We start from the raw sequence: 22010 nt of genomic DNA, 5'->3' as shown, positions 1-22010 counted from the left end.
GCAGAGTAAGTTATGTGTAGTACCATCTCTTTTATAGTCCACTCGCTTGTACCCCTATCTCTTTCATAGTTGTTGCCACGCTTATTTGCTGGTTTGATAAATAACCAAAGTGAAAAAGAACCTTAGCAGAATCTGAATCTATATTCTGAAAAATCTTTGAGCTTGCATGAGCTTGTGTTGTCTGGTCTGGCTGAAAGTCATACAGACAAGACCAGTTTTTAATGAAAACTTTTTATCCTGACTATTCACCAGTGATTTCATTAAAAAGGTTTGAGGGCAAAATTAACCATTTTACCAGAGTACCAGATTTGTCTTTCAAATGTAAACACTAATTTATGATCTGAGATTGACAAGCTTACATCTGCAAAGTGCTGAAGATTGTTATTTTGGGGTATAAAATATCTCATTAATCAGAATGTTAAATAATCCACACAGTACTTATATAATGTGTTATTATTTATCAGTCTTGAGCAGCTCTATTTCCAAAGGGGAAAAACAAAATAATTTCAACCAAGTGAGCATAATATTAATGACAGCAGTATTATAAATAAATTTAAAATGATGCCAGAAAGCATGTGACAATAAGAAAAACACCAATTCTTGTTGATTTTTCCATCTAAATGTGCAAAACATGCTGCTATACTTTTATCCACAGATTTTGAAATTTTCTCAAGACACGAGCCAACCCCATGTCAACAAAGGATGGGTACTTGGTTTGGTGCAGTTAAAAGATTTTTACAATTCTACAATGGAAATCTGCAGGAAACCAAGAAAACTGGCAATTCATCAAACAGTCTAACTGAAGGGAAAAAACAAACAGGGTGTAGATGAACCACTGAAAAGAATGCTATTTTTTTCTATGTAATATTAACATAGTGGATTTTTTTCTATGTAATATTAACATAGTGGTGATTTTAGGGCCCCCTAATATGAATATCAGGCTCCTTTTCATAAACTCTCTTTGGACTAGGAATTATTCCAATATGATGGTGAATACCCCCTTTACATCTCTCCTCCTCATAATTTAACTTGGAGCCTGTGTCCCTAAGCAGCTGTATTGTCATTCTTCAGATAGGACAAACAGACAGGGATACTGTCAGAAACAGGGGTTCTTAGTGTGACACTACTCAATCTTCCTGGGCAGAGAGAATCATGTTTCCAGTTTGAAGTTCACTGTTTTGACACATGTTAGCAGAGTATGCTATGAAGATGAGCTATCGTTTTATACATAATTACATTGACTTCTAAGGCCTATTCTGCTGATTTGGACACCTGAAAAGTAAGTTGCTATTTATGCTGAGTCTTGACACCAGAATGTATTGGGCCAAGAAATAGATCTTGCAATCTCAATATTTTCCTCTAGTGCTTTATCCAATGGATACTATTCTAAAAGAGAGATTGTTATGTAACTGTCAAATGCCAAATTCACAATCAGTCATGTTAGCTTATGTGGATTGATTCTAGGATGCCCCTTAGGATTTTTAGTTGTGTTGTGTAGCAGTTTATGTCCTAAAAATATATCGATACAACATATTCCCAATCTAAATCCTAGCAGTATTTTTTCTTGTAGAAGTCATCTAGCTGATTATAATTTCATATGGAAATGCAAAGGAACTAGAATAGCCAAAACAGGTTTGAAAAAAGAACAAGTTAGAAGACTCACAAGTCTGATTTTAAGGCTTACTACAAAATTATAGTAATCAAAGCAATGTGGCATTGGTGAAAAGATAGACAATCAACAGTAGAATTGAAAATCAGAAATAGACCCCTATACATTTGATCAATTGATTTTTGGCAGAGGTGCAAAGGCATTTTAATGGAGAAAGTATAGTATTTTCATCAAAAGATGTTAAAGCGATTAGACAAGGCAAAAAAAATAACCTCTACCTATACCTCATAATTAATACAAAAATTAAGACAGATCATAGACTTCAATGTAAAATCTAAAATGATCAAATTCCTAGAAGAAAATTTAAAAAAATGTGTGACTGGGCCAGGCAAAAAATTCTTAGACAAGACACTAACTAAAAGCATCAAAAGAAAAACTGATAAATTGGATTTCATCAGAATTAAAAACTGCTTTGCAGAAGACACTGTTACAAGAATGAAAAGATAAGCCATAGGTTTCATGAAAATAATTGCAAAACACCTACTTAATGAAACACTTTTATCCAGAACATATAACTCTCAGAATTCAGTTAAGAAAACAAAGAATCCCATTTTCAAAATGGGCAAAAGATATGTACAAATACATTACCAAAGAAGATACATGGATCACAAATAAGCACAAGAAATGATGGTCAACATCATTAGTCATTAGGGAAATTAAAACCACAATGAATTATCACTAAAACTATTTGAATGGATGAGATTTCTTAAAATAAGAACTGACAGTACCAAGTGTGAGCAAGCATTCTGAGCAAATGGAGTTTTTGTACATTGCTGGTGGGGTTATAATATGTTATAACCATTATGGAAGACAGTTGGCCAGTCCTTTTAAAGTAAACATACACTTAACCATATAACCTAATAGTCCTACTATCAGGTAGTTACCCAAGAGAAATAAAAGCTCACGTTTACAGAAAAACTGATAGATAAGTATTGATAGCAACTTAATCATAGTCACGAAATACTGGAAACAACCCATATATCCTTCAACTAGTGTATGGAGAAACAAATTGGAACATTCCTAAAATGGAATTCTATTCAGCAGTGTAAAGGAATGCACCATGTATTCATTGAAGAATATGGGTGAGTCTTAAATGTGTTTTGCTAAGTGAAAGAAGTCAGACCCAAAAGGCTACATACTGTATGATTCCATTTATAAGACATTATGGAAAAGGCAAAGCTATGGAGATAGATAACAAGTTGTTACCAGGACTTGGGAGTGAGGACAGGGTTTGGCTACAAAGGGACTGACTTGGGGAAATGTTTAGGGGTGAAGCAACTGTTCAGTGTCTTTGTTATGGTGGTAGTTACACAGCTGTATGCATTTGTCAAAATTTATGGACCCATACACCAAAAAGAGTGAGTTTTGCTCTATGTAAATTGTAACGTAAAAAAGAAAGAACCGGCGCTTACCGCTTAAAAACAAACCCTATTGTAGTGCCTTAAGGATAAGGACCCTGGCTTCTTTTTCATCCTAGTCCCACACAGTGAATGTGTATATGATTAATGCTTATTTAAAGCAAATTTCCTCTACATCAGGTTATAGTAAGATTTCTGTAGTCAAAAACTTCTGTGTTCTTGAGACCAACTGGATTTGTTTTTTACCAGAGATTTTTTTTAATACACATAGGAAAAGAAATAAATAAAAGAGATCATTCATTAAAGCATCCCCAGGGCATCCCCCGGAATTGTTTTGTCTCATGTAACAAAGGAAGACTTTATTTTATAATGTGTCTGCATAAATAGGAGCTTTTCCCCTCGAATGAACCAATATATATTTTTTTTAAAGGCAGAAATAACAGAAGAGAAATACAGGCGACCCTTTAAAATGTGTTTTCCCCCCTACATTTGAAAATCTGACAGCCCCTCGCCTCCAGCACCTCAGCTGCACAATCAGGACGCAGAAGGATTATTAACGAGGGCGCTCCCATTCTGTTTTCAAACCCACATAATACCGGTTAAAAAAAATAGCTTTGCTGAAAGAATATTATACATCTTTCTCACCATACATGGAGATTTCTGACAGCCAGATCCAAAAAAGTACAACACTCTGTAGTCTATGTTAACCAGAATGACTTTTCTTTACATAGAATCAAGAAACTGCCCCATTTCCCCCAGAGACTCTCCCAGACTAATAATCCCTAAGTCAATTGTGTCAGGGGAAGGTACAGCTTGCTGTGGGATTCAGCTGTAGTTAATATAAAGAAATGCTACTGTTGTTGCTGTACTTATGGTGGTGACAATCTAAAAAGTTCTCATGACAGCAGAAATGACACTTTTGACATGCTATATATAGAGACAGAAGTGTACAATTTAGAATCTGCAATGGATCGTGACTCAGTCTGCTTGTTCTCACACTTTGTATTGTTTCTTGGCACTACTGTGTGCCTTAAAGCACACACCAGTTCTGCCAGTAACAGACCTCCGTAGCTGATCCTCATTATCACCATGGCACAGAATCAAACCCCTATTCAGTTCTCTCTGCTTTTAAGAAAAGTATCTTTTAAGCTTTACATCAATGTCATGTCAGAGATCTAGGGAGCTCCCTGCTTATGGATTTGCCCTCTTGAATGGAAAAGAAGGAATGGATTAGGCAATGCTTATGAAGCAACAAATGAAAGCTCCTGGGCCTAACATTTACCGCACTGGACCAACCAATATCAGGGAAAACAATCTTCTGCCTCTGGGCAATAACCTTCCGTAAATCAGGAACACTCATGTTTTCCATTCTTCTCTACAACCTTAACTCTTTACCATGAGGGAATGGGAAGAAACTCTTCCCACTTTCCTTTGATCTGAAAGGCCATGCATATTCTTTTTGTCATCCTGATTGCCTTTAGAGTAATGGAAAAATTTCTGAGTAATGGAAAATATCCTGAGGCCATGATGGTTCCCGAGAATAAAAAAAGGAGAAAATGTGATGGAAGAGAGAAGGCAGTAGAGGCCCAGAGACAAGGTAGGAAGGAAAGAAGGTTGAAGGGAGATAGAGAAAAAGGTTCCATCCGTGTCTGGGCAAACCAGGGTATGCTAACTTTGACACTTTCACAATGTCCACAAAGCCTTTATATAAATGTACTCTGCTCAGCAGCTAACTCTGCTGCCTTCTGGGTAATTCAGGGTTCTGCTCTTCTCCAGCTTCATTACTTACCTCAAAGACATTTCCCAAAGAGAGGACATTTTTTCTTTATGTTCCATCCCACATTATATGGTACCACAACTTACCTATTGCCACCAAGAATATTCTTTCGCTTGCCTCAGGGTTGCAACATATAAGCATCCATTTACATATACACACACATGCACACATAAACACACACAGTGGATTGAGTGAACCTATCTGTACACCTTTTTATCCCATATTTTTTAAAACTCTTAGCTTGGGAAAAAATGGTAAAATTTAGATATGTTTTTTGTGTTTCCTATGTATGCATTCTTGAAGCTTTTTTAAAAATTGAGCAATATGGGGATTCCTGGATGGCTCAATGGTTTAGTGCCTGCCTTTGGCCCAGAGTGCGATCCTGGAGTCCCGGGATCGAGTCCTGCGTCCGGCTCCCTGCATGGAGCCTGCTTCTCCCTCCTCCTGTGTCTCTGCCTCTCTCTCTCTCTGACTGTCATAAATAAATAAATAAATAAATAAATAAATAAATAAATAAATAAACCAATCAATCTTTAAAATTGAGCAATATATGTAATTTGTTTTGTTCTAAAGTTTTTTACAAAATGAAAAAAACTAGTTTTGTTTATTGATAAACATGCTCATTTCTAAAAATCAAGATACAGCAAATAATAATACAGAAAGATTTTAAGATACAGTCATTTTATACTATTGTCTTTTAGTATATCTTTGGCACTTTGTTTCATTTCATATGCTGTGAACTTTTTATTTTATTTTATTTTTAAAGATTTCCTTATATATTTGAGAGAGAGAAAGAGAAAGAAAGGGAGAGAGAGAGCTGCATGGGGAAGGAACAGAGGGAGAGGAAGAGAAAGAACCACAAACAGACTCCCCGCTGAGCATTGGGCTTGAAGCCTGGATCCCAACAAGGGGCTTTATCCTAAGACCCCAAGATCAGGATCTGAAATGAAATCAAGAGTCAGATGCTCAACTGACTGGGCCACCCAGATGCCCCATATGCTGTGAACCTTTTAGAAGGTATATTAGGATTGGACAGTATATGCTGCAGTCACCAAAACCCCAAATCTTAGTTATTTAATATTAAAAAATGTTAGTTTTTGTTCATGTCACATATCCCAAATGAGTCAATGGAGGGCTCTGTACCACACATTCCCTTAGGGACCCAGGCTTCACCATCTTGCAGCTGCAAAGTAGGAAATGCTCTGCCTCCTTGATTTTCAAGTTAGGAGAAGAAAGAGATTAGAAAATCTTACTGGGGCTTTTAATTGCCTCAGTTTGGAAGAGGAACACTGGACTTCCACATTTCAGTGGCCAGAATAAATCACATGACTCTACCTCACTGCAAAGGTATGACAGGAGATAAAAGGAGCAAATAAAATGTTTAGTATGCATTACTGACACATTACTGTCTCTGCCAAATCATTTCAATAAATATGGATCTATTTCATGATCTTTGGTGGTTAACGAATTTTTTAAATGGATATATCATAATTTGTTTAATCAACTATAATTGAACATTTGGATTGTTTTGATTCTTCGCAACTCTAAATGACTCTGTGACAAACGTCCTTTTCTATCTAAATCTTTTGAGTACTTTCCTAATTATTTCCTTAGGATAAATTTCTATAATTTGAATTGCTGGGTCAAGGCATTTGCACAACCTATGTTTTTAGTACAGAATGTCAAGTACAGGAATTCATTCCTTCAGAATGGATGTTCAGATTTACATTGTCACAGCAGAATGAATATATTCATTACTTCATACCTTCATCAACAATATTATTTATTTTGTACTCTTGTCAGCAAATGGGGATGGGGAAAAGAACTTCATTGTTTTAATTTTTATTTATTTGATTCTTTGACTTATGCTTTGAAATGCTCCATTGTTCTGGGAGAAATAACTCAGACAATCCAGGAATTTAAGAATTTGTTTTTCAAACAATTTGTTTGAAATGAGAAAAATTAAGTAATTTACATATAAATTATTATGATAAAATATTACCTTTTTAAATTATGTAATAAATAATTCATCTACTTATATCTGAAAGGCAGATCAATCCAGTTTGGGGTAAGTATTTTATAATTTCAGAAGTTTTGCCAGTATTTCTCTACCAAAAGTAAGTAAAATATTGCCAATTTTGAAGAACAAATTTTGCAGATATTTGCTGCAATAATATATAGAAATCATTGATCATTTGTCTCCCAAACAATATTATTAGAATTTTTAAAAAGGAGCTGGATAGATGGAATCAGCATTTTGGGGAGGTCTGTGAGTTAACTGTCTGAATTAAAGTATATTGGAATATTATAAAGTATATTGCAATATATTATTATAAAGTAGATTACAAATATAACCTGATAAGATTATAAATATGACCTTGATAAGACCATAAAAATCATTATTCTATGAAAGAAAAGCTCACTTTGGTTAAATTTTCAAAAAGTATATAATGTATAGAAAAATCATATTGCACACAAAGAACAAAGTAAGAATACTGGATCTTTGGTAAATGAATTTAAGTGAATGTTCCTAAGTTAACAAGCACATTGTGGGTTTGAAGAGAAAGCAAGTTTTGGCCCCATCTGCTTTTCTTCATTATTTTATGACTCCAATGTTCACATTTCTCATTGACTTTATGAGGTGACTTCATCGTGTTTATAAACCAAAGAGAAGAATCTACCATCTTTCATTGTTTCTATGTCATACTTTTTCTTGGTTCATGTTTTCATGCTTCTGAAATCAAGATGCATTTTAGTGTCGCTGTTAGCTAGGCAGCGGTGAGGGCTTTTAGTCACTGTCAGCATATGCATGTCAAAGCTTAGAGGATGGGTAAAGCACTTGGAAGAATGTCTTGGACAAGACATTTCCTCATAGGAAATGATGTATCATGCTTTTGATAGCACAGAGTATAATATTTTGTGGGAAAACAACATCAATCCTGAGTATGTGAGAAATTGGACTGTGAGTGCAAAGTTTTAGTAAACCTCATTTAGTTTACTAGCTAATGTTTTCCTTCCCATGTAGGCTGAAGAATGATATATGGTGAATATCTAGTTGTGTGATAAAGTGCTCTATCCTAATTTAATGGTAGCATTTTTTTCTTCTTTGCAAGTGATGATATCTTAGTGCCGAAAAAATAGAGATATTTTAAAATAGATATTATAAAATGGAGTCAATGATATAGAGAATAAAAAATGAAAGATGGAATGAAGACTTGAAGATGGGGTGAAGATACTGGAAGAGGTTAAAGAGGATAAGATCATTGACATAAATAGAGGAGTTACCATGGAAAAGAAAGTGAAATTCTTTTTGTGTTGGAAGGAAAGACGAAAATGAGCTTTCTTCCTTTTACTGTCCCATGATTCCTTCTACCTACCTCCCACTTGTGCTAGTGCAGAAATCCAAGTCAGTTGATATAGAGGAAGTGATTATCCTGTGGCACATTGGCAATGAAGACTCTGAATAATAAAAGCTGACATTTATTGAACACATGCTATCTTCCAGGCATTGCATTAGGTACTTAATATGTAGGTCAGAAGAAAAAAATTGAAAGTTTGAGGGTCATAACTTTGAAAGTTTAAGTCAAGGTTTGGGAGGTTTGTCAAAGGCATTTTGAAGGAGGAGGAGGAAGAGAAGAAAGCAGAAGTGAAGCAAAAGCATGCTGGTAGTTAAGATTCTCTTTATGCAACAATTTTAATAGACAATCTGTAGATTCCATGGCTCTAGTGTTCTACAGAAGATATCAGGGCATACTGATGTAAAGTTATCTGTGGGAAAATACTCAAAACTGGAGTAACTTGGAAAAATTTGAATAGCTTTCATGGGAAATAAAAATAAATAACATTTGTAGAGCATGTCTATAGATCAAGCAGTGGGCTAAGTGTTTTACATTCATTCTTTCATTTACTTACAAGGAAGTAATTCTTGGGAGGCAGTATAGTGAGGTGCCATAGAGCATGGGTCTTGGAGACTTAAGATTTGGCTCTGCTATGTGTTACATATGTGGCCTTGATCAAGTTATTTATCCTCTTGGTCCCTCATCTGTAAAATAGAGATAATAGTAGCACCACCTTTATTACATTGTTGTAAGGATCAAAAATGTTAATTGTAAGGGGCTTAGAAGAGTGCCATTATTTTCACCTTTTTATACATTAGAAGATTAAGACAGAAAAATCTGTGTGGGGCACCTGGGTGGCTCAGTTGGTTAAGCATCTGCCTTCAGCTCGGGTCATGATCTCAGGGTCCTGGGATCGAGCCCCATGTCGGGCTCCCTGCTCAGTGGGGAGTCTGCTTCTTCCTCTCCCTCTGCTCCCCCAGCTCCTGCTCTCTGTTGTTATCTGTCTCTCTCTCTCTTTCTCAAATAAATAAATAAAATATTAAAAAAGAAAAAGAAAAATCTGTGTGATAGGTACGGTGATAAAATCCGTGTTTGAGGTTAGGAAATCGAGTCATGTGAATAGCAGAGCTGTGACATATTCTTATGTCTCCCTGATGCCAAATCTTATACTGCTTCCCTAATGTGGTTGGCATTCAGTTTGAGATGAGACCAATTGCTGGACGACAGAGTAGACCGAGATGAATAGCATAGATTTTTAGTCAAATCACTCAATGGATTTGGTGATTTAAAATTCTGCAGACTCTTTGAGAAAGTGATGAATATGCAGGTAATATTTGTGTGTGCGTATAAATTTATATATTTTTCTCTTTATATTGTATATATGTGTATTTATGTTATAATTACAGTATGGTAAACTTGAGACAAAACACAAAAAGCATAATTAATTAAGAAAAATGGATATATCAGTGTAAAAATATCTGCCTGACAAGTCACAACAAAGTTATAAGGCAGACACCATATAGAGAGAAGATATTTACAAACCTGTGCAGATGTAATCATAGTATTCAGAATATATAAAGAACTCCTACAAATAAGTATGACAAAAAAATAAAATCTCAAAAGGAAATTGGGTAAAATATATGAATAGACAATTCACAAAATAGGGAAACCAAATGGCTAGTAATTATGAAAAGATCCTCCAGCGTGATAATCATCTAGGAGATTTAAATTAAAGTGGGGGGATTTTATTTTCTACCATCAGATTGGCAAATGATCTGACAGCCTAAGTATGAAGTGCTGGTGAGCATGTAGATAAAAAGGAACTACCAAACTTTGATGCTGGGAATATGAATTCATACAATCCATTTAGAGAACCAATTGCTACTATGTAGTAAAGATAAAAGTATTCATATCGTACAACCCTGTAATTTCCCTTGGAAGTATAGGCATCCATAGAGAGTTCTTGCGCATGTGTAGAGAGATATGTGTAAGGCTATTCATACAGTATTATACATAATAGTGAGAAATTGGAAATATCTAATGGAAGAATAGGGAAATAAACTTGAAATACAAATTATTATATAGTTAGTTATAAAATGAAGTGCTACAGAGTTAAACTAGTTCACTAAAGTGAACATGTATGTATTTATGCATAAGTAAAACACAATGTTGAGTGATTAAAAAGCAAGTTTCAGAATATGTACAGCATGAGTACATTTATGAATGATTAAAAGAACATACAAAGCAATATCATGTATTATTTATACATAGATTTATATATATAAAATGATGTAGAAGCATATATAAGATCTAGAAGTATACAAATTAAATGATCACCTCTGGGGAGGGAAAGTGGGGGAAGAGTTGAGGAAGAGTAACAAATATTGATTCAAATTTATCTGAAATGCTCTATTTTTTTTTAGAAAATCTGAAACAAAGTGACAAACTATAAACTTTTGTTAGTTATAGAAAGTGAATACTAGGGGAATGATTGTGGTGGGGGGTGGGGTGGGGTGGGGGTGGGGGTGCGCACGTTTTTACTTTTTTTTTTACATGTTTCCTCCAAAATATTTAATGGGAAACCAGAGTTTCCAGGAGGTCACTGCAATGGGAGATGGTATTGTTGATTGAACAGTATAGATTTCAAAAGAGTGGCTCTAAAATGCTTCCCTCAACCCTGCTACTATATCAGATTACTTTCTCTTCTCTCTAGATTCTTTTACAAACAAATACATGTGTTAATTTGGGAGTTTAACCCCTTGACCCCATGACATAGCAACCTGGATTAATTTTCCAGATTAGCAGAAAACACTGCAAGCCTTCAAGGAAAGAGACAGAACAAGATGAGTAATTGCAATCAGTACCCAAATTGAGATCATTCTCAACAATTTCTATGTGGATACGATTCAACACAATATGTAAACTGTAAGATTTAAAAGTAAATGCCCAGAGTTTCAGTATGTTGGGGTTGAGGATTCAGCAGGGCAAGGTATAGTGGTGTGTATGGACTGGCCTCAGGTTGGGGAGGACCTTGTGTGGTTGAGCCAGAGAACATTGCTACTTGAAGAACTGGTGATAGTCCTTACATTTGAGCCAAAGCCAGTCATGCTCCCCAATATCTGACCTCCCCCGGAACTGCTTGACTTTTTCTTTGTTTTCAATACTGGTATTGGGTTGTTGCTTAGCTGATCACTCAGCATTTATTGATTCTCCCTTACTCTTCATGGAATACTGTACCTAGTGGAGTGGATACAAAAAAATAGAAACCACTTAGAAGAGGAATGAATAACTATATTAAAAATCCCTTCATTTTAACAGTATTAAAATTTTTTTGATTAGTTTTTCATACTCCTCTATGCCATCATAACTTGTGAATCAACAAATAAAATTCCTTGGCATAGGACTTCTCAGGTAGCAAATTTTAGGTTTAGATTTTGTGGGTAAAATTATTTTTTTCTTTCTTACAATTAACCTTTCTCAACAGAGATGCCTCACTTCAGGTATGTAGTGACTTCTGCTCAAATTCCCATGAATTTTATAAATTTTCCATAAGGCCGACTATGGAATATTTCCAATGTTTCAGTTTCCTTCTTTCAGACTTTGATTTTTTTTCCCTCAAAAGAATACATTTCCATAATGACGTGGAAATGCTACTTCAGCTCATGTGATGTATCACTCAGAAAACCTTTCTGAGCCTTAATAACGTTTTCACTTCTGTTTGCCACTGTGGGGTATGGTGCCGACATGCTTAGAAAGTTTGTGGTCTTTCCCAGCACCTGCTTTTTTCAAATATGCAATTGAATTTTTCACAGTTGAACTCTAACATTTCTCTCCTAACTGAGCGAAGTTTCACAACACATTTGAAATATTTCTGAGGCTGGGCATATGTTCCTGTTTATCCAACACAAAGCTGAGGCCTCTTTGAACTTTCATCTCCTGATAATGTGCCTCATATTTTAACATCATAGCATTCTAAGATTGGAACTGTTTGGAGGCTTTTGTGCTTTCCAAAGGATTTTCTCCTTTTTCTTTTGGCAATTTTTCTCCTTCCTCATTTTAAACAGCTGCCTGAGGGCTGCAGTAGAGGAGCACATTGGTGGTCAGTGCCAATAAACTTTTGATACGTACCCTCTATTTTCTCAGTGGGGAATTCCCTAAGAATCTTTATCTTACACATGTTTAAAATCCTATAAAACCTTTTCATGAGTTCCAGTGCACCACTGTGGGTGTCAGAAGCTCAGTCTATGCCAAATGGCTTTGTTTCCTCAAGCTGAACCCCTTTATTTCTTTTCTCAGATGCATTTCCAGTCCCCCGCTTTCTGATGTGTTGCTTCCCACAGGTCATAAGAGGCAAGCATAACACAGCCTTATCTCCATAAGGAGATGTAATGATATAAGTACAAGTTGGAGATATGAAAATACTAAAATTCATCTTGAACTCTGTCAGGATTGACTTTTTATCTTTTGTGGATTTTTTTTTTTTTAATCTGGCTCAGAGAAACCTGAGAATGACTTTTCTTTGGCTCTTTAACACCTTCTTCACACACCACAAGAATATTATCCAGGATGCATTTGGCCCCCTATCTGCCATGAAACCTTGGTGAGATATTTCTCTGGAGTTCCTCCAAAGCTGGAGCAGCCCACATGGCTTCCTTTGACACCTCTAGGAAAGAAAGAAGGTATTCAAACTAAATTTATTGGCTGTTTCCTTGGTTGTCTCCAGAATACTAGCTTTATTTCAGCATTGGTACCTTTTGCTAAGAAAATATTACCTTCTCAATCCCTCTTTTCAGATAGACTTTGACATATTTTCACCTCTTTTTTTCTTCTCTTTCTACCCTTCCTCATGAAAGAGCATAGAAAGTCTTGCACATGAATTCTAAGGGAATGGATAAAATGATAAAATGTTTAAGACACGGTAATTAATTGGGTTGGACAAAAGCAAAACTTTAGCATTGTTGTTCAAAAGATTAGAATGTCTCATTTAAACAAAATCTACAATAGCATCTCATGTGAGCTTATTTTATTTCAGTCTAATGTTATCTGCACTATTATCTTTGAGTTCTTCATAAAAAGAACAAATTTATGAATCCAAGATATCGTCATAATTATGCTTATATCTTCCTGGAAATTTACTCAAGTGACTGGGCAAAAATGAACTTTGTAGCAATTCTCTTTCTTTGTCTATATTTGAAAGCTTCATTTTTCTTTTGATTTTATTTGTAAATAATAAAATAGCAATTAATTAGTTTTTTATAATACAGATATTCTGAGTAAATAATTGGATCATCTGAAATCTGCTTAAAACCTAGAATATCTGACTGACCTATCTATGTTGGCAATGTTACTTAGATTAGTAAGTAAGGCTTCCTGAAAATTTTAATTAGAAAGATGACACAGTAAATATTTGTTTCCCAGGAGATCCAGTGCAGAAGAAAAATCTAATCATAAGGAAATTTATCCTTAGTTTGGTTGTCTAAAATAGAATATTCCTAGGAGTCATATCGACACACATAACTTAAAAAGCCTTAGAATTTCTCTAGATGTGTGGTCAGTGGTCATGTGAAGCAGGGGAATCTTTTTGCTTTCTTCAGTTTTCAATATATTCTGGATTTCTTCTAAGTTGTTGAAAGAATGAATTATGTTTTAAGTCAAAAATTTTATGAAGACTTACTAGAAATGGATCAAGGTTTACATTTCAATTTTCTAATAATTATTTAGGGACTATCACTTAACTGATTATCTTCTAATCTTTCTCTTTTCTAATTCATTTGTCACACTTTTTTTTGGGTAAGATTTTATTTATTTATTCATGAGAGACACAGAGAGAGAGGCAGACATGGGCAGAGAGAGAGCAGGCCCCATGCAGGGAGCCTGACGTGGGACTCGATCCCAGGTGTCTAGGATCACACCCTGGGCCGAAGGGAGGCGCTCAACCACTGAGCCACCAGGCATCCCTGTCACATGTTTGTTACGTACTTATTCATTCAGCCATTAAGTATCTCTCAAAAGCCTAGAAATTCCAACACAAAATAATTTTAAAAATATCTGTCAAATGAAATAAGCTTAAGATTATTTACCTTTACCTTTTCCTATAATTCACATAGCTGTGTATCACTGGCAACTTCCAAGGGCTTTACATTACAGTAAACTACGTATGTGCTATAAAACCACTGACTGTGTGTACCATACTGCTGCACACAAAATTAGGAAGGGTACCAGAGGTATATGAAAGTCTATCAATTCAAATGATCTTACTAAAAAATATTTGAAAACGAAGTACATGAAAACTGAGAAAGAAATTAAAATTAAGAATTCAAGGATGAAATAGTTATAAGCTAACAGCATTAGTGATTAACATTGTTTTCAGGTATATATTTCAGTTAAACAGTGGTTCAAAAATTATTGTAATTATAATGTGCAACACAAATGTCAAAATGATTTTTAAGACAAAGCACTGCATATTCAAAATAATATTTTAGTATAAATGGGTGAAACTAAACATTCAGATTAAGTTAATAAAGATGATGAAGGGCAGTGAGGAAAGGGTAAAAAGTAGAGTTTACTAAATTCCTTATTCTAAGTGAAGAAAGATTCAAAAGGTGAGTTTATTGTTTATTTTTAGTTTTTAAATGTTATTTTTCAAGTTACAGGAATAGTTTTTAAGGATCACTTAAAAATGGCTTTTACTTACTGATTTAAATTTTTTTCTCTTTATATACTTTTTACTTTTCCATTATTTGTGAAATGAGACAGTTTACATACACTTATTTCAGATATTACTTGTATATGTTCTTCAAAATGAAATTCTAATAGTGCTTTCTCTAAGTACTTGAAACTTTGGATTTTTATTCAAATAGATTCAGTGATGAAATCCAAAACCAAAATTTAACTAGTATTTTCTTTTACCCAACAGTCTGACATTAAAGCTGCTATTTATAGTTAAAGTGATCAAACATATTAATAAATCAAGAAGGGCAGGGAGTAATTAATTAATTCAAGGGTGATTGTATATATTGGTTTTGTCTATGATATTATTGGGACTTACTTTAAGAACATGAGGAAAAATGAATCTCACTGAGGTGCAGAGAAAGAAGAAGGAGGCCTGACTAGTTCTTGCTGAAAGATTTGGTCATGGTTGGTGTGAGAGAACAGGGGAACAAGCAGCAAGAGCTGGTCACTAGCAAATTTATATTGTCATCTGAGGCCTAGCATGTCTTCTGGAGATTGTCCTGATTTCCTAGATTCAGTTTATATGTTCTAAAATTAGTCAACTTTCTCTTGTCCACATCACAGAACTTGTAAATGAGTACTAAGCTAGAAGATAGGTTACCCGAGCCGCTTTTGAGTCATTCTCTTACTAATGACAGGTGGGAAATGAACAGTATGTAGGAAAGTACCAAATAAGCATTAATGGCAAGTGACGATCTGCCTTTGCGAAAGCAATAACTTTATTGGGATTTGAGAGAAGATGAATAAATCCTTGGAGAAAAGAACTAAAAATTTATAAGGAATTTAAGTAAGCTTGCAATTCCACATGCATATGACCATTTTATTTTTAAAGAGACAACGGGATCCCTGGGTGGCTCATTTGGTTGAGGGTCCATCTCTTGATCTCAGCTCTTTTTTTTTTTTTTTAAAGATTTTATTTATTTATGAAAGACAAACAGAGAGAGAGAGGCAGAGACAAAGGCATAGGGAGAAGCAGGTTCCCTGTGGAGAGCCTAATGCAGGACTTGATCCCCAGATCCCAGGATCATGCCCTGAGCCAAACATAGAGGCTCAACCACTGAGCCACTCAGGCGTCCCCTCAGCTCAGGTCTTGATCTCAGGGTCTTGAATTCAGACCCTATATTGGACTCCATGCTTGGTGTGGAGCCTACTTAAAAATGATAAAATAAAAAATAAAACAGGAGACAAGAGGAAATAACTTTTCAAATATATAAGGCATTTGGATTCTTAGTATATAATACCACTTTGAAAAACTTACCTTTATTTACATGTGATAGGAACAATAATGAAATGCTTAAAGATACAGTGCTTAAAAATGAGTTGAGGAATATTTTTAACATATTTGAGCCTGCCAAATCATGCTTTTGAAATATTTTTAGATAATATAGACAATTAAAAAATGAAAATCTTCATCACTTGTTGAAGAACTGTATCAAAAATATTTTTAAAAGAACATTCCTGCCCATTTGAGTGTCTTACATTTTATTTCCAGACAAAAATATGGAAAAAGCACATATTAACTCCAACTTATTGACTGAGTCATTAAATTCAGTGATTTTTTTTATCATTGACTATATTAGATGCTAAGGTTCATACCCTTTGCCCTTACGAAGCTGGCACAACAACTACAATAAAAAAACAGTCCCCAGAGTTGAAAAAATCTACCTGAAAAAGAAAGTATCCCAAATAATGGCATTTGTACTGAGGTGCTCACGTTATGGGTGATCTTTTCTTCTTTTAGCTATTTTTTTAAGTTTTGTACAATGTGAATATTATCCATAGAGTACCACTGATTGAGATCACTGTGCTAAGTGCTTTATAAACATTGTCTCATTAATCTTAATGATTAATAACAATCCCTGTTTTATACTTGTTGAAACTACGGTTTAAAAAATTAAAAATCATACCTCAGGTACTTATAAAAAAAGTACATTGAAACCTGGTTGATTTTACTTTGAATGTTCCCAACCACTGTGAAACATTAGAAAGTCACAGAACTTTTAAAACTGTATTCATCCCCCCAGAATATGATATAATATGTCAAAAGGTAAAGTAAAATAAAATTTTCCTAGAATTTAACTTTGTAAATTACAGTTTTTGCATTAAATGCAGCAATTCCTCATTATCTTTAGATCAATTCAATTTCCAACACTCCATCCCCCTTCCCTTTGGGCTAGTGGCAGCTTTTCTGTCATTTTTGAAGTTCTTCATCCCCAAGTTTGCACCTGGGATCCAATATTATAAACATGTTTCAAGGGATTCTGAAGATCTTATGGATATTGTTATCTGTTTCCACTGGTTCGTACTGAAATGTCCATTTTCCAAATCATACACTTTTTTTCAGACCAGGATAACTCTACAAGCTTTTAAATCAAGGAATCTTTGGGGCATTTGGAAACTTGTAGCCATTCCCCTTTGGGGTATTGCAGACTCTTTGGGGGCATGGTTGGAGAACAGGGAGTAGGCTCTCCCCCGTTCAGTGGTAAAATGTAAAACCTCAGTTGGTGTTATAGAGACTACCGTTTTTCCATCTTGTTAACCCTTGTTAGAGGTAAGGTTAACTTGTTCATAACTGACCTCCTGTTGGCTGGCTTCCCAAAGTGCTGAACTCCTGCAAAGCTCCATGGAAAGTGACTATGACCTATGGTTAAAGGTCACCAGTACTTCTCAGTCTCAAGGCTTGGACCCTAATTCTTTACCCCTTCATGCCAGTGAGTGGGGTGGGGGCAATGTTTTCTCAACTATGAAGGTAATGGGGTGAATTCTTTGCTAATTTACTACATGTAGTCCCAGGTGTAAGGCTTAGATCCCACCCACCTGACTCCCAAGAAAAGAACTGGCATTCTTCCCAACCATGAACACCAGACCAGCTTAGAACTGTAGCAACTGTTCTGCATATCATGTGGCTATTGAATCCTGGTTTTTAATCCCCCCAGGGAAGTGGTCGGTATTTTCCTAATCCTGCAATTTAAAAGCATCATAGTGCAAGGATCTGAGTTGGGCTGTACTATATTGTGATGTGGTGCCCTAGAGTACTTGCTGCTTGTTCTTCCCCTTTGAGGATTCCCCAGAAAAGGCCATTTAGGCAAGCCTGGCATGTGAGATGTCTGGCTACTTGAACTTGTTCATATAGTGCTTTGACAAAAAGTATTAAAATTAAAAAATTTTTGCTAATTTCCTGAAGGCCATAAAATGATATACTATGCTTTTAATATCTATTCACTTGGCTATTAGTAGATTGAGCATCTTTCCTTATGTTTATTCCTTATTACTTATTTTTGCTTATCCTCTGTGATATTCTTATTCACACACTTTTCCTTATTAATTGGTAGACACTGAAAACCAATCTTTTATCTTGTGATGTGCTGCAAACCTTTTTCCCCATTGTTTCACTTGTAGCTTTTTTATGGTATCTATGTTTGCAAAAAAAAAATAAAAAATTACATTTCTACTCCTGACTTTCGTCTAAGCTCTAAGCTTCAATCCCATTCTTTTCTTTTTTTAAAAAAAATATGATCTTATTTATTTGTCTTAGAAAATCTTATTTTTGACCAGATTCAGAGTAAGGAGAGAGCTCTCAGAGAAGACAGCCTCTGTCTGTTGGAAATGTTGCTGGGTTGTCTTGGGTTTCCCATTATCTTCATGGCCTAAAGTTTAGCATAATCTGTAGCCTCTTCTTTATTTTTCTTAGGATGCTGTTTTTTCAGAACAATATACCAGTGTTTAGTGTTCTAGAATACATGGGATAAGAGGGCATGAATCTTGGACACTATGGTTCTGGGTTTCTTACCTTCTTTGTATGGGGATTTTTTCACAGCATATTGGTAGACGTCATCTTTTTAGAGACATTGAAAGAAAACTTTGCAGACCCTGCCAGCTTTTTTTTGGGCCCAGGCACGGTCATTCCAGGAATATTTTCCTCTGCCTTTTTTTACAATAACCAAGTTAAGAACACTCAAATTAACATCCACAATACAGCCCTAAACATATTTGCACCTTCCTTCTTCAGTTCTCTTTGGCCTATCACAGGAAAGCCCTTTTTATTGAGTAGCAATGAACATGGGAAACCGTGTTCATCATTCCCACCACCGATTCAGGCCACGCACCCTTTCCACTCTTTACTCAGCGAAAGCAACAACTTCTGTGGCCCTGTCTTTCTTTCTTTCTTTCTTTCTTTCTTTCTTTCTTTCTTTCTTTCTTTCTTTCTTTCTTTCAGACGCAACTGATGAATTACTGGCCATACATTTCTTAAAAAGATAAGAAGTTTTGGTTTATCATCCATTTCAGTGAGTTTCTGGCAGCTGCTGACTAGGAAGAAAATATTCATCTTTGTCCTAAAGCAACTGCTTTTTCCCTGAGATACCATGGGAAAGAGAAAGCCAGTCTTATGTTTCTAAGTGTCTATTGGACATCTTCTTGCATATATGAAATGAACTCATCATACTTTTCTCTTCTAAGCCCTCCATCTCAACCTTCCTGTCTTGCATGGTCTCAAACTTCTGGACCTATTGATGTGAGACATTTGTAGTCAATTTTGACTTTTCTTTTCCTTACTCCTTCCTTCCTTCTTTCTTTCTTTCCTTCTTTCCCTCCTTCCCTCTTTTCTTCCTTCTATTTTTTTTAACCTTTGGGCCTTTTCTAAAGACAATCAGAACACATTTGATGCCAGACAAACACCATAATATTATTCTTTTCACTTTTTTCAGAGTTGATACAGAAAATATTTTGTTGTTATTTTTCTTACAAAATGTTTCTGAGTTCTGAGTTCTGAATTGGAGGAAAAAATATTTATACAAATAAATTATCATGTGCCAGTCTTTAGTCAATGGAAGCTATTCTGTAAAATGTTTCTATGATTATTTAATATGCCAATAAACTCCCATATTTAGCTTTCAAAAAAAAAAAAAACCTTGGCAAACCTCTTTTCTTGAACTTTTAACAGAATAGCCTTTTGTGAGTATGTGGGAGCTCTGGAGAGGGCTAGCACTTGCCATAGCTGTGTCTCCCGACTCCCTACATGGTTACCTCCAGTCCCATCTGTGGGAATCTCTATGCAAATTTACTATATATTGCATTTTTACATAAGCTATATGACCATCAAAATTTTATTTCCTAGTAGCCAGCTAGGTAGAAAAAAAATTGTGATTGTAATTTTTTTTAAGATTTTACTTATTTATTCATGAGACACACACACACACACACACACACACAGAGGCAGAGACACAGGCAGAGGAAGAAGCAGGCTCCAAGCAGGGAGCCTGACATGGGACTCGATTCTGGGACTCCAGGATCACGCCCTGGGCTGAAGGCAACGCTAAACCACTGAGACACCTGGGCTGCCCAAATTGTGATTGTAATTTTAAAGAAGCAGAATTTACATTGTTTCCAGGCTGTGGGCCAATTTTCTGTTTAGGGAAGTTAACCCAGATGTAGCTTAATCAATTTATCTTGTCTTCTTTTTGAATCAACAACAATTTTCTTGTCGAGATCAGGTGAAGGGTAATAATATATCCTTAATGGTTTTGCACACCAGACAGGATCAATCACTAACTTTAGTAACTAGGAACCAGGTGGCGTTTCCCAGAGGCCCTAATGGTCTCTCCCTCCTGCCCATGATCTGCTGTTGCCAAGCTCTCTTCTCCCTGACCAACCTGTCTGTATTGGCTTTAGCAAGTCCATCAGTAGCTGAAGTGTGGCCTTTGGTTAAATAACTTCAGAAGCAAAATCTGATCTCTTTGTAATAAGTCTTCCATTGAGTCATAAAATTTTTCATTATATTAAAAGTGTCTTGATGCACAGATTTGAATTTTATGCTCTCATAGAACATTGGAATTTCAATTTATGTTTCACAATTTGCATAGCTGATTCCCCTCCCATAGCCATCATATTTTAGGTTCTGTTATTTCTGCTAGTCAAAATGTGTGTGTTTGTGTGTGTGTGTGTGTGTGTGTGTGTGTGTGTACACAAACCACTAGAAGATTGTGATATCATACTGGGATATAAAGTTTGTGATGGCACAAGGTGAGATTATGGCCCCTGCCCCTAGGGGTCTACCTGAAAGTAAGATTGTAATGACATCGATAAGCCTGGTATGTAATGCAAAATCAAGAGGTAGAATAGTTTGTTTTGGACCCAAACGTGTTATTTTCCCTAAAAGAATAAATAAAACTTAAGGGTTCAATTTATATCCTCTACCGTGTAAATGGCCAGACTCATTCCATGTTCTTTTCTTCACCACCAGCCTCTCCTCTGCACCCTCCCATCTTCCCCACCAATTACATGATGTGTGCAAGTAGAACAACTACATGCTATCTTCATCCTAGACCTGTTTGCCCTCGCATCCCTTTCCCCCCTTCCCAGCTCTTCTCTGTCACCTTGTTTATTTATTTATTTATTTTTAAATTTTTTATTGGTGTTCAATTTACTAACATACAGAATAACCCCCAGTGCTCATCCCATCAAGTGCCCCCCTCAGTGCCCGTCACCCAGTCACCCCCACCCCCCGCCCACCTCCCTTTCTAGCACCCCTTGTTCGTTTCCCAGAGTTAGGACCTTCCCAGCTCTTCTCTATCAAGAGTCACTAATTTCCACAGCTGTGGTTCCCATGCTTCACTGAATTCAGACTGAATCGTGAAGGGGTGTGTGGGGAAGAATAAGCTAGGGTCTCTCCTCTTCCTTTCCTGGCAGCAGCTTCATGAATCTAGCTCTTGGCAGGAAGGCCAGCTATGCCTCCTGCTCCCACTGGTGCTGGGAACACTGCTCCTGCCCTTTATGCCTTCAGTGGTGGATGAGGCTGGCTCCCTGCTGTTGTTAATTTTTGGATTGCTCCAGTGTCCCCTGTTTGGTGTCTCAGCTCTTTCATCACTCATGGGATCAATTTTTCTGCATGAAAGTCTTTTTACTCAAGTGGTTTCTATTTCCTGGCTAGACTCTAATGATACACATAATTTCCACAGTACATATGAAATAACCTTTCAGACTTTTTTTTTTTTAATCTCTGTAAAGACTAGAAATTATTCCATCACCCACAGAGGGCAAGCCAAAAATCTAACTGCCAAGGGGGAACCCAAGAATGTGCAACTTTTTAATTCACTCTGATACATCTGTCAACTTGCTCTATTTAGAATATAATATTT

The sequence above is a fragment of the Canis lupus genome, chromosome 8 (genome assembly GCF_011100685.1).
Source record: "Canis lupus familiaris isolate Mischka breed German Shepherd chromosome 8, alternate assembly UU_Cfam_GSD_1.0, whole genome shotgun sequence".
In the NCBI taxonomy this organism is placed as follows: Eukaryota; Metazoa; Chordata; class Mammalia; order Carnivora; family Canidae; genus Canis; species Canis lupus.
This window is presented reverse-complemented; position numbering follows the sequence as displayed.